General features: G+C 39.1%; 1 pseudogene; it reads right to left on the bottom strand.

Moving 5' to 3' along the window:
- The window catches only part of LOC129538581 (oxysterol-binding protein-related protein 9 pseudogene), a 31,080-nt pseudogene extending 29,917 nt beyond the window's left edge, over positions 1 to 1,163 (bottom strand).
- Positions 1,164 to 6,000: the final 4,837 nt, after the last annotated feature.

The raw sequence follows: 6,000 nt of genomic DNA on the forward strand, positions 1-6,000 counted from the left end.
TTTCGTGGGGAAGCTATCCCACAGTCTGCTTTGCTCTCCCCAGTTCTCTCAAATTGTTCTCGCGGCATTCAAGCCCAGTCCTCTCTCTAAGCAGTTCAGCCGGCTCCTCCCTGCCCAGCCCCCGCTTGCTAATGGCGTATGCAGGCGTCTGCGCTGCTTCTCCACTGGGAGTTACCATTTGGCGGGTAATCTGTGGGTTTTAAAAAAAATCTTAAAAAAAAAAGAGGGTTATGTGGCCCTCTGAGCTTCCAAGGCTCGCCACAGATTCGCCAGTGAGAGTGTTTCCTGGTGTTTGGAAAGTTCTCTCTTTTTAAAGCCTCCCTTCCCGGGACGGAGCTCCGTCCCTACTTCTTTTGTCTCGCTTTTTATCTTTTATGTTTTTTCCTACCTCCTTTTGAAGACAATGGGCTGCTTTTCTGGGTGCCTGACGTCCTCTGCCAGCATTCAGAAGTTGTTTTGTGGACTTTACTCCACGTTCAAATGTTCTTTTGATGAATTTGTGGGGGAGAGAGTGGTCTTGCCGTCCTATTCCTCCGCCATCTTGTTCCTTCTCCAAGAAACATTTTAAAAACGAAAGAAATGTATGATTTTGTTCCACTATCCAATGTACTGGTGTTGGGAAGCACTTAAGTGGAAAGGGTGTATTGACCAAAAATATGACGTAGGAATGACTGTCGCAGTATCAACTCCACCCAGTTTGTAGTTGTACCTAGGTACCTGTGTTGGGTGTATGCAGAGGAGACATTCAAACTGTATGTGACATGGGTATGGCATGAGAGAGACATGGTATGCATTCCAGGTTGGCTTGGAGACCTCTCTTGATCAGATAAGAGCCCTCCCTATGAATGTGCCATCATAGAGTGCCCCACTTGCTGCCGTATGTGCTATCTGAAATAACACATTATGGTATATAACTTTAATGCCATGGAAGCTAAAATGTATCAATCCCTCTATAATGTTAAACTTCAACAACTCTCAGTGATATGTTCATTTAAAAATACATTTTCCACACTGATCTGACCACTAGCTGTATTATTTTAAACTCACCATTTAACTTTTCTTACTTTCAGTCCCTCCCTGATCAAATTCCATGTTGGATCTGAGCTGGTGTCTAGCATGTGTTTGCAGGAGCTCAGAGTGCAGCCTGCTATGTGGAGCGTCATGACCATTTCATCCAAGTGGCGCACATAGAAAGGCTGAGCAAAACTACCATTAATTTTAGAATTCTCAATATATTTAAGGAAATGAATGGTGGCATTTTTATGGGGGTGTTTGAATGAAAGTTCAAGATCAGATTATTAGTATTTGAAAAGCCAGACTGGAAAAGGCAACAAAGGGCCAAACTGCAGTAGAGTCCTAGTTAATTAAATCCAAATTTCATCCACATAAATGTGTATCTCAGAAGGAAAACTGTCTCACAATTGCTCATTTCTAGAAACTTTCATTCCATCACGAATTGACTAAACATCAAAATTGAATAAATGGTTATTCAGCCCTTTTCCAAGTCATATATTAAAAATATAACTTAAAAATATCTTTGGGAGAATTTCAGTTAGGAACAACTAAGAAACAGCTATAGAAGCTTATTTCCTCTGAAACCAGTAATCCTTTATAAGACCTAGATAATATTTATCAAACTCTCTGGGTGACTGAGGAGAACTAAAATTATATTAAATAAGACAAGGGTCTTAAGATGGCTGTAACTATAAATTTACAATTTTATCCAGTTCCTGATGGTTAAAAATTATAATTATTTTCTATTTTTGAACAAAATTTTGATCAAGATTCTTATGTTTCCATTTTAGCTGATAGTGGAGAAAAAACTAGTTTATCATTTGTGGTTAATTATCAGTAGAACTATTTTCTCTCTCCAGACCTATTTTTATGAACACCATTTGCAGGCATGGGATAGGAGAAGGACAAGAAAAGGAAAGGAGAGAAAGAGAGAAAAAAGAGGGATAAAATAAATGTGTCAAAGGAGAAAGAAATAATGAGTGAGAAAAAAAATGAGAGGGTAAGAGTTAAGAGAAAGAAATGTCAGAAGTGAGCAGGTGTAGGGAATTTCCATAATTATCTTCAAGAGTTGTTCAGGGTCTTCATTAAATCTGTTTCCTAAAATACACCTGGATTCCACTGGAATTTTCATTACATGTACAACACTATAGAATAAAAACAAGATATATCCCAGACTGGAATTAGGTAACTGTCTATGATGAAACAGTAGGGAAACAAATGAAATATAAGGAATCAGGTCAGCTACTTTGGCCACCTCATGCGAAGTGTTAACTCACTGGAAAAGACTCTGATGCTGGGAGGGATTGGGGGCAGGAGGAGAAGGGGATGACAGAGAATGAGATGGCTGGATGGAATCACCAACTCGATGGACGTGAGTTTGAGTGAACTCCAGGAGTTGGTGATGGACAGGGAAACCTGAAGTGCTGTGATTCATGGGGTCACAAAGAGTCGGACACAACTGAGCAACTGAACTGAACAGAACTGAAACATAGAAATAACTCACACTTTAGTAACGATCAGTAAGGAAGTGCCCCCAAAGCTAGATGAATATATTTATTCTAATTGCATTAATGTAGAAGAAAGACTGGAGTAGAAACTGCAACAATGAAATCTTATCCCTTTCGTTTTACTCTTTAATAAGAAAGATGGTACTAGAAAAAGGAGAATATCCTCTTGGAGGCTTCAAAGAAGGAGCTCTGAAATGCTTTTGCTTCCAGCCTACACCAAGACACAAGATAATCTGCATGCAAGATGACCCCAATACCACATCTTCGCAGTGGACATGTTACCTTGGTGAACATGAAGTAAAGATATGACGGCTGGATGGTACAATTATTAATGCTTTGTATTCACAAACTACCTCTAAAAGCCAAATAGCATCTCACACAAGCTAGTCTCCAAGGAGAGATTACACTGACTGGTAGACTATAGTGTATGGTCCCTGTGACACTTCTTCAGTACAAATTACCAAATCGGCTTTGTGATTCCTGTATCTACTATAACATTGAGTGTGTGTTTAGTCAGTCATGTCTGGTTCTTTGCAACCCTTTGTACTGTAACCTGCCAGGCTCCTCTGTCCATGGGGTTTTTCAGGCAAGAATACTGGAGTAGGTTGCATTTTCCTCCTCCAGGCCATCTTCCCGACCCAGGGATTGAACCCATGTCTCCTGTGTCTCCTGCATTGCAGACAGATTATTTACCCGCTGAACCATCAGAGAAGCCCTATAACATTGATTAGGGAACCTCAATTACTCCGCATCCCTGAAAAAAATCAAGTTGCTAAAACAAAAAGGACACAGACTTGTCCCATGATCATGGAAACCACAATGATATACCACCATCTCTGCAGTGCTCTGTGATGACCAAGTGTTCTTTCTAAGGACATAGCAGGCCATTCCATTATATTTGCAGAGTCTAAATTCCATGCCTCTTTCCTTGAAGTTTGCCCAAAGTTTTACTTAAAGACTTATAAAAGACGAACACATCTTTGAGTAATAAAATTGCAAATAAAGTTGAATCACTTACATAATGTACATATTTGAAAGGAAGAGGATGTGGAATAGCTATGCCCTTATGCAATTACAACAAACTCAGGAAAACAAGCCATTGGAAAATAATTTTCCTTTCTTTGAAACCTCCTCCAGTTTATGTGGCTTTGGAGAGGTGCATAAAATCACAATCTCCGTTTGTAAAATGTTCCATCTGTTCCTGCCTCTTATTCCCCGACTTGAAGACTAAATCCTTTGGCTTCCCAATTATCCTCAGTATCCAACTGTGATGATGGCAAAGGAGATGGTAGAAGAAGGATGAGGAACTAAGAAATGGCAATTGAGTTTTCATCAAAATATGTCTAGTAAGAAATATATGTAGAGAGAGAGATGCAGAAAATCTAGACAATATTATAGTTTCATAATTATTCCAGCTTCACTTGCATATATTGGCTTCCAGGTGAAGTTGTTCCTTTGTATAATCTTTCTTTCCTATGTCTAGAAATCTACATATATTGACTATGATATATAAGAGGAAAGAGACCTAGCATATACCGAGTAGCCACTGTGTCAGGAATCATATACAAATAATTACACTTTAGGAGGGCTTCCCAGGTGGTGCTATTGCTAAAGAACCCCCCGCCCCCGCCAATGCAGGTAGATGTAAGAGATGTTGGTTCTATCCCTGGGTTGGGAAGATACCATGGAAGAGGAAATGGCAGCACACCCCAGTATTTTTTCCTGGAGAATACCATGGACAGAAGAGCCTGGTGGGCTACAGTCCATAGGGTCTCAAAGAGTCAGAAACGACTGAAGCAACTTAGCACACTTAATCTTCCCCACAAGCATTCTCAATTTTAAGATGAGGGAGATAAGCCTTATGGATGCCAAGTCAATGGCCAAGACTACATGAACTAAGTAAGTAGTAGGATTGGGAATGAGACTGAGTGGCATGCTCTTTCCACTATACTACCCTGCCCCTACTAGTGAGTGGCAGTTTCCCATGACAGTGGAAAGCTCAGGACCTTATAATAAGACACATGGATTTGAATCCTAGACCTGCCATTTTCCAGCTTGTGATTTCCGGCCGGTTAGCTCTCTGAATGCTTCCTCTTCTGTAAAATCTATATAATAATGAGGTCTAGCATACAGGTTTATTGCGATGATTGTGCCACAATGTATTTAAACTATTCAGCATATTAGTTGTGTACTTAATAATATAAGCCATTTAGAGACAGATATCATTAAAGAAAGAAACATACATCAGAATCAGGCTAGTCCATTGTAAGAGGTTCCACAACTCTAATATTCTTACTGTTAAATTTTATAATCAACCCCAATTGGTTGAATCATATTTGTACCCAAAATAACTTGGAGGGAAAATGTTTCTATGGGCCAGAACATTTCTATTATACTGCTTTCTAAATTTCTTTATTTGCAGATGGTGTAGCCCTCACATGTAAAATACCATGTATGAACAAGGAATAGAGGATAGACAGGGCCACAAAATCAACCTATTTGTCCCAAACTCATTCTCTAGAGTTTTGCCCTTTGTTTTTGTTCACTCACTAAATTATATTCAACTCTTTGGAACCTGATGGACAGTACAGCAGTCTTCCCTGTCCTTCACTGTCTCCTAGAGTTTGCTCAAATTCATGTCCACTGAGTCGATGATGCCAGCCAACCATCTCATCCTGTCTTTTCCTTAAGCTCCAGTTATATTTGAAATAGTTTCCCCTTGATATCTGTGGGGGATTGGTTCCAGGAGTCCTGATGGAGAATAAAGTTCACAGAGGCTCAAGACCATCATGTAAAATGTCTCAGTACAGTGAATACAGTGCAGCTTCCAAAGTCGGAGTTCCTCATCCTCAGATTCAACCAACTATGGGCCGAGGATACAGAAGGCCATTTGAGTGCATTTCTTTGAAGCCAAAAGACATCTGCCTTATTTATTATATGTATTATCTTCTAAAATGTTTATAGGTTAACAAACTCTTGAGCCTTATATGTTTATTTTGAAATGTATACTTGCCTATATGACTTCAAGATACTTCTTCAAAATAAATATACATTAAACACTTAAGTTTCATAGAATAATTGATTTACTTCTTGAAGCTGTTAGTCTGAGAAGACCTAAGACTACAGAAAAGACAATAAAGTGGTATACCATCTCATGAAACTTCTAAGTCAATGGAAGTTAGCTAACTTTTCCACACCAGAACTCCTCTATTTTCTGCATATAGAAATAGAAGGGACACCATTCATACCCCTTATAAAAGATGCAGGGAATAAGAGAGAATTTTCATGTTTCCAGTGTTGATTACCTAGAATTAGTGCAAATAACAGCTATAGGTAATGCTTTAATAAAAGCACTGTGAGATTGAGTTCAGTTCTCTTCCCCAGTACTTAGCATCCATGTGACTTCAGGCAAGTTACTTAAACTCTAAAACAATTTCCTGAGATGTAAATTAGAGCTGTGAACACCTGTTTGTCAGTA

The sequence above is a fragment of the Moschus berezovskii genome, chromosome 2 (assembly GCF_049115385.1).
Source record: "Moschus berezovskii isolate FMDL1 chromosome 2, NW_MosBer_1.0, whole genome shotgun sequence".
In the NCBI taxonomy this organism is placed as follows: Eukaryota; Metazoa; Chordata; class Mammalia; order Artiodactyla; family Moschidae; genus Moschus; species Moschus berezovskii.